This window comes from Notamacropus eugenii, chromosome 2 (genome assembly GCF_028372415.1).
Source record: "Notamacropus eugenii isolate mMacEug1 chromosome 2, mMacEug1.pri_v2, whole genome shotgun sequence".
NCBI lineage: Eukaryota > Metazoa > Chordata > Mammalia > Diprotodontia > Macropodidae > Notamacropus > Notamacropus eugenii.
Window position 1 is genome coordinate 40,561,872 of NC_092873.1, and position 8,336 is coordinate 40,570,207.

The 8,336-nt window shown below is 41.4% G+C and overlaps 1 pseudogene; it reads right to left on the minus strand.

The window, feature by feature from the left end:
- Positions 1-318: 318 nt before the first annotated feature.
- Positions 319-8,115, minus strand: LOC140525014 (SOSS complex subunit B1-like; annotated as a pseudogene).
- Between the last annotated feature and the right edge of the window lie 221 nt (positions 8,116-8,336).

Genomic DNA, 8,336 nt, shown 5'->3' on the forward strand with positions numbered 1-8,336 from the left:
TTTCCTAGCAGCAAGAACAGTACTTGACAGTTATTCCTAAAACTTTGAGTTCCACCTTCTTTTCCTCCCTCCCTCCCCACCTGCTCCCTTTGGAAGGTAAGCAATTCAATATAGGCCAAATCTGTGTAGTTTTGCAAATGACTTCCAAAATAGTCGTGTTGTATAAGACTAACTATATTTCCCTCCATCCTATCCTGCCTCCAATTACTTCCATTCTCTCTTTTGATCCTGTCCCTCCCCGTGAGTGTCAACTTCTAATTGCACCCTCCTCCCCATGCCCTCCCTTCCATCGTCCCCCCCACCCTGTTTATCCCCTTATCCCCCACTTTCCTGTATTGTAAGATAGGTTTTCATACCAAAGTGAGTGTGCATTTTATTCCTTCCTTTAGTGGAATGTGATGAGAGTAAACTTCATGTTTTTCTCTCACCTCCCCTCTTTTTCCCCAAATTAAAAAAGTCTTTTGCTTGCCTCTTTTATGAGAGATAATTTGCCCCATTCCATTTCTCCTTTTCTCCTCCCATATATTTCTCTCTCACTGCTTGATTTCATTTTTTTTTAAGCTATGATCCCATCCTATTCAATTCACTCTGCGCACTCTGTCTCTATGTGCGTGTGCGTGTGCATGTGTGTGTGTGTAATCCCACCCAGTACCCAGATACTGAATAGTTTCAAGAGTTACTAATATTGTCTCTCCATGTGGGGATGTAAACAGTTCAACTTTTATAAGTCCCTTATGACTTCTCTTTGCTGTTTACCTTTTCATGCTTCTCTTCATTCTTGTGTTTGAAAGTCAAATTTTCTTTTCAGCTCTGGTCTTTTCATCAAGAATGCTTGAAAGTCCTCTATTTCATTGAAAGACCAAATTTTCCCCTGAAGTATTATACTCAGTTTTGCTGGGTAGGTGATTCTTGGTTTTAGTCCTAGTTCCTTTGACTTCTGGAATATCCTATTCCATGCCCTTCGATCCCTTAGCGTAGAAGCTGCTAGATCTTGTGTTATCCTGATTGTATTTCCACAATACTTGAATTGTTTCTTTCTAGCTGCTTGCAGTATTTTCTCCTTGACCTGGGAACTCTGGAATTTGGCCACAATATTCCTAGGAGTTTCTCTTTTTGGATCTTTTTCAGGTGGTGATCAGTGGATTCTTCCAATATTTATTTTGCCCTCTGGTTCTAGAATCTCAGGGCAGTTTTCCTTGATAATTTCATGAAAGATGATGTCTAGGCTCTTTTTTTGATCATGGCTTTCAGGTAGGCCCATAATTTTTAAATTGTCTCTCCTGGATCTATTTTCCAGGTCTGTTGTTTTTCCAATGAGATATTTCATATTATCTTCCATTTTTTCATTCTTTTGGTTTTGTTTTGTGATTTCTTGGTTTCTCATAAAGTCATTAGCCTCCATCTGTTCCATTCTAATTTTGAAAGAACTATTTTCTTCAGTGAGCTTTTGAATCTCCTTTTCCATTTTGTTAATTCAGCTTTTGAAAGCATTCTTCTCCTCATTGGCTTCTTGAACCTCCTTTGCCAATTGAGTTAGCCTATTTTTCAGGGTGCTATTTTCTTCAGCATTTTTTTGGGTCTCCTTTAGCAGGGTGCTGATCTGCTGTTCATACTTTGCTTGCAAGTCTTTTATTGCTCTTTCCAGTTTTTCCTCCACCTCTCTAACATAATTTTCAAAATTTTCTGAGCTCCTTTTGAGCTTTTCCCAGGTCTGATCCCATTGAGTGGGCTGGGATACAGAAGTCCTGACTTCCGTGTCTTTCCCTGATGGTGAGCACTGCTCTTCCTCATCAGAAAGGAGGGGAGGAGAAACCTGCTCACCAAGAAAGTAACCCTCTATAGTCTTGGTTTTTTTCCCTTTTCTGGGCATTTTCCCAGCCAGTGACTTGACCTCTGAATATTCTCCTCACACCCACCTCGCCTCCAGATCCTCCCAGCCAGCGCTTGGGGTCTGAGACTCAAATGCTGCTTCTCAGCCTTAGGGCTTTGGGCGGGGGCAAGGCTGCTATTCAGTGTGAGATCAAGTTCAGCTGCCTGGGTCGGGGCAGGGCTGCCTCACGGGCTCAGTTCCCTCAGGGGGTTTTTGCAGAGACCTTCAACAATGGATCTGGGCTCCTGCCTGTTTGGGGAGCCTGGGTCTGCTCCCACCTCTGCTGGTACCTCCCGATGGGGCCTGAGTCATGGGGGCTCCCCACTCCCCTCTCGACCCGCCGAAGAGAGCCTCTCACTGACCCTTGTCACCTGTGGGTGGAGGGACCTGCGCGGCTGCTGGAGATTCTGTCCCTGAAGCCTGCTCAGATCTGCTCCCTGCTTGGATCTGCTCCTCTCGGCACCAGGCAGCCGCAGCAGGGCTGTGCTCAGCTCCCAGTCCGCAGCGCGAAGAACCTTTTGCGAGAGGTTTTCAGGCTCTCTGGAACAGAAATCTTGTCCGCTCCGCTGTTATGTGGCTTCTCCTGCTCCCAAATTTATTGGCAGCTCTTTTCTACAGACATTTCTTGGGCTGTGGGTTCGGAGCTAGTGTATTTGTGTGTTTCTACACCACCATCTTGGCTCCGCCCCTCCCCCAAAACTTTTTTTTAGCAATTTATTTTTTCCTACTACATGTAAAGAAAGTTTTCACCATTCACTTTTATAAGATGTTGAGTTCTAAACTTTTTTCTTTCCCCCTTCCCTCCCTGTTCCCCTCCCCAAGATAGTAAGCAATCTGATCTAGATTATACATGTACAATCATATTAAACATATATCCACATTAGTCATGTTGTGAAAGAAGAATCAGAACAAAAGAGAAAAACCAAGAGAAAGAAAAAAAAGCTAAAAATAGCATATTTTGATCTGCATTCAGACTCCATAGTTCTTTCTCTGGATGTGGATAGCATTTTCCATCATGAGTCATTTGAAATTGTCTTGGATTATTGTATTGCTGAGAAGAGCCAAGTCTATCAAAGTTGATAATTGCACAATATTGTTACAATGTTCTCCTGGTTCTGCTCACTTTACTCAGTATCAGTTCATATAAGTCTTTCCAGGTGTTTCTGAAATCTGCCTGCTCATCATTTCTTATAGCACAATAATATACATTCACATATACAACTTATTCAGCCATTCCCCAATTGATGGGTATCCCCTCAATTTCCAATTTTTTGCCACTACAAAAAGAGCTGATACAAATATTTTTGTACATGTGGATCCTTTCCCTTTTTTCATGATCTCTTTGGGATACAGGCCTAGTAGAGGTATTTCTGGATCAAAGGGTATACACAATTTTATAACTCTTTGGGAACTGTTCTGAATTTGTACAAAAACTTTTATACTTAATATAATCAAAACCATCCATTTTACATCTGTAATGCTCTCTCTCTTGTTTAGTCATAAATTTTCCCTTATCTACAGGTTTGGCAGGTAAACTATTCCATGCACCCCTAATTTACCAGTAATATCCCCCTTTATGTCTCAATCATGTACCAATGCTGCTACTACTGCTGCTGCTGCTATTGCTACAACTACTGTTGTTATTATTCCCATTCAGTTTTCTCCAGAGGTCTATCTATCTAACTTTTCTAAAATTCTATTCACCTCCTAAACTTTCTTGTTTATTTGTTTGTTTTTTATTAGATTTATTATTGGGATATATTTATCCAGTTCTGAGAGGGGAAAGTTGAGGCCCCCCACTACTACAGTTTTACTGCCGAAAGAAATAGACAGTAAAACTGTAGTTTCCTCCTGTAATTCATATAACTTCCCCTTTAAAAATCTGGATCCATATATGTTTAGTATTGATATTCCTTCCTGGTACCTTTTAGTATTTTATTGTTGATCTTCCTATGGTACCTTTTAGCAAGGTGTAGTTCCTCTCCTTGCAGGGTGGTACAGTGAATATAGCACCATGCCCAGAGTCAGGGAAACATGAATGCAAATCTGGCCTCAGACACTTGCTGGGTGATCCTAGGCAAGTCATTTAACCCATTTGCCTCAGTTTCCTCATCTGTAAAATAAGTTGGAGAAGGAAATGGGTAAATTCATGCCATTCACATTCACAGTTATGATTATTAATTATTTTCCTTCATCCTATTTTTCTCCTCTTTATCCTTCTCTCTCTCTTCTTTCACCCTGTCTCTCCTCACAAGTGTTTTGTTTCTAACACCTCCACCAATCTTTCCTCCCTTCTATCAGTCTCCCCTTCTCTTAATCTCCTTCCCCGCTATTTACCTGTAGGAAAAGATAGATGGTTATACCCAACTGAATGTGTATAATATCCCCTCTTTGAGCCAGTTCCAATGAGCATTGCTTATTACCCCTCCACCATCTTTTCCTTCACTGTTATAGTGCTTTCACGACTCTTTTATTTGAGATAATTTACCCCATTCTACCTCTTCCTTTCCCCTTTTCCCAGTTCACTCCTTTCTTATCCCTTAATTTTGTTTTTTTTATAACTTCCCATCATAGTCAACTCACTCCTGTAGCCTCTGCTTATGTATACTCTTTTCAACAGCCCTAAAGTTCTTAAGAGTTACAAGTATCATCTTCTGATGCAATAAAGTAACAAGTTTAACCTTATTGAATCCCTTATATTTTTTCTTTCTTGTTTACCTTTTTTAATGTTTCTCTTGAGTTTTGAATTTGAAAATCAAATTTTCTATTCAGATCCGGTCTTTTCATCAGGAATATTGAAAGTCCTCTATTTCACTAAATATCCATTTTTCAAGAAAACTTTGAAGAATTGTATCCAGATTCACTGTCTAGGTGATTTTTGGTTGTAATCCTAACTCTTTTGCCTTCCTGAATATCATATTCCAAGCCTTCTGATTCTTTAATGTAGAAGCTGCTAAATCCTGTGTAACCTCATTGTGGTTCCATGATATTAAAATTCTTTTTTTCTGGATGCTTGAAGTATTTTTTCTTGATCCTGGAGCACTGGAATTTGGCTGTAGTAATCCTGGAAGTTTTCACCTCCCTTTCAGGAGGTGATTGTTGGATTTGTTCCATTTATATTTTACATTCTGGTTTTAGGATATTAGGGCAGTTTTCCTGGATAATTTTTTGAAATGTGATAGTTAGGCTTTTTTTTCATCATGGCTTTCAGATAGTCCAATAATTCTAACTTAATTATTTTTGGGGAGTGTATGTAAGTATTTATTAGGCAAGTTCCCTATATCACACACATTTAACATACTTACCCTAAATTTGGTTTCTAAAAAAGACAGAGGAAGTTTGGAGTGCCCAGAATAAAGGGGCAAGAGACACAGTACTCTCACTTGAGTGGGGTGAGGTGGGGTTTGGTTTAAGGAGTAAGGGGGAGAGATGACTGCCCCCTTACAGGTCAACTCAGAAAGTTTGAGGCTAAAAAATACCCCCTCCCATACCATACACACATAGCTAGCTCCCAATGGGCAGTGTTTGTTCCTAGTGGAGAGAGAGAAGAGGGTTGGCTTCAGTGAGGAGAAAGGGTATCTCACTATCTCTTGCTGCTTCTCTGGGTCTCTTTGCCATGGCTGACAGGGTTGGAGGAGGGACCTGGAGGGCCAGCAGGTGTGTGGCTAGACTGACTTTGATTAATTTGGGTGCGGATAGGGTGAGGGGGAGTGTGGGGTACATGGGGGGCCGCTGCCTGGGCCAGGGAGGGTGGTTAGGCCATTCCAATTTTGACTGTGGAGGCTGGAGAGACAGCAGGAGGGCCAGAAGGGGGCTGGAAAGTGGCAGAAGGACTGTTGCTCTGTACTGTTTTGCTGAGGAGCTGCTGGGCACTGTGCTCAGGCTTTGGCTCACTGAAGTTGGGGATCTCAGAATTAACCATACAGAATTCTCCAGTCTTCTGCAGATCACCTCCATGGCCAGTGTAGAGCTTCAGACAGCCTTTAAATACTGAAGCATACCCCTTGATGAGCTGAATAATGTCCCCAGGTTGGATCAGGTTGCTGACATCATCCCAAAGAGGTATACTGATGCTACCTGTTTTATCTGCCACTTTGAAGGTCCTCACCGCCTGTCCATCTTTTGTCTTGGTCACTCAGCCTGTCTCTAGCACAATGAAGGTAAGATTCAGATTGTTAAGTCCTGGCTTAAAGTCTTTCACAAAGGTCTCCATCATCATGCTGCCCAGGCCTCCACTCCCCAATGACCTGAACCTGTCTCCCAGACCCCCTGAATTACTCAAGGAGGATGGTGTACCTGCTTAGCCACCCCCAGGGGAAGCCAGCATCCTGGTCTTGACCAGACACAGCCTGATGGAACCATTCCAACTTAATTCTTAAATGATCTCTCTTGCATCTGGTTTTCATGTCAGTTGTTTTTCCAATTAGATATTTCATATTTTCTTCTATTTTTCATTCTTTTGATTTTGTTTATTTTTTGCTGTCTCATGGAGTCATTAAATTCCACTTGCCCAATTCTATTTTTTAAGGAATTATTTTCTTCAGTGAATTTTGGTAGTCCCTTTTCCATCTGGTCAATTCTACTTTTGAAGAAGGGGTTTTCTTTAATGAATTTCTGTACTTCTTTTTCCATTTTTTTGTGCTTCCTTTACTAAATTGCTGACTCTTTTTTCATGATCTCTTGCATCATTTTCAATATCCCAATTCTTCTTCTACCTTTTAAAATTGATTTTTAAAATCCTTTTTGAGCTCTTTCAGAAGTTTTTTTTTGGGGGGGGACTGATACCAATTCATATTTTTCTTTGGGAGTTCACATGTAGCCATTTTGACAATGCTGTCTTTGTCTTTGTGTTTTGATCTTGACTGTAACCATAGTATCTTTCTATGACCAGGTTCTTTTTTGTTTTTTACTTATTTTTCTAGCTTATTTCAGGACTTTTAATTTTATGTTAACATTGTGATCTGCTCATGGGATGGAGGGGGCATTGCCTTAAGCTTCAGGTTTTTGTGCTGCTGTTTTCAAAGCTAATTCTTGGGACCTGTAAGTTTTCAATTTTTTCAAGGTGGTATGAGCTAAAAAGAGGTGTGGTGACTATTCTCCTGGCTTTTAGATATTTTCCCAAAAGTTCAGTGCTAGGATAGAGGCATAATGAGTCAAAAAATGTGAGAAAAATCTTTTTCGCCTCTTCTGGAGATAAGGTTTCACCCAGGATTGAACACAGCTCACATGAGTCTAGAACTGGGGTGCTTTTGTGGGAGAGGGCACCTCTTCCCAAGTCACAGGCCTTTAACATAGACAGTAAGTGAAATAGGATTTTGGATGGATCACAGAGGAGGAAGAATCTGCAAGGATTGTGTGAAATTGTATTGATCAAGAAAAGGAGAATGGCATTCCAGGCAGGAACAAAGGCACAGTGTTGGGAAAGCACATTTGGAGATGGGTAAATTCAGCACAGAACATTTTGTGGAAAAATCTGATAGCATGAAGATGACCCCAGGTATCTGGGTAAGAGAGCAAGCTCTGGCAAGCTTTCTCAAACTGGGAAAGTCTGTAAGTACACCCCTAGCAGAGACTTGTCTATCATCCAAAGACCAACCTGGATACTCATGGAATCTTATCACAAGTCGGTTTCCACTAATTACTTAATTATTTGCTCATGACAATACATAAAACAAAGAGTACAAAAATCATCTGCCATCCTATGGAATCTTCTACTTCTACAGTGATGACCCAGAGAAAAGAAAAAAGAGAACAAGTGAACAGAAGAACAGAAAGAATCATATCTTTCATTTTGGCCATCTGTTCAATTAATTTAACCAATGGTATAACTAAATGTGAAATTCCTATTCAAAGTTGGAAGCCCAGAAATAAAGGCAGAAGATAGTTGTAGTAGTAATAAAAAAGGGGTAGTGGTGGCAATCAAGATTATTCAGTCATTACTATTTGTGTTTCATCCTACTATTAACTAATGGACCAATTCAAAACAAAGTCAAGTGCAAGTCATGATTTCTCTGATGGCATGGTCTTTTTCAGCAATGAAGGATGAACACAACTCTGTGAGTGAATGCAGCTGGCTGAATGGGGGCCCACCTAGTTGGGTAACTCACCTCCTCCTCTCCTGTCTGCCTCCCCCTCCCTTTCCTTCTCCTTTCCAAAGGAAGGTAAATTTGGATGGCCAAAAGATGCCCAGTTGATTTGAGTGCTACCGGCCCCTTCCCTTCCCTTCCGTTCCCTTCCCTTCCCTTCCATTCCCTTCCCTTCCCCTCCCCTCCCCTCCCCTCCCCTCCCCTCCCTTCCCTTCCCTTCCCTTCCTTTCCCTTCCCTTCCCTTCCCTTCCCTTCCCTTCCCTTCCCTTCCCTTCCCTTCTCCTCCCCCTGTCCTGTTCTGTCCTTTTCCAAAACCTTAAACCTACTGCACTCTGAAGCTGGGATGCCAATGGGCCGCTGCCTAAGGGCTCTTCTGGACC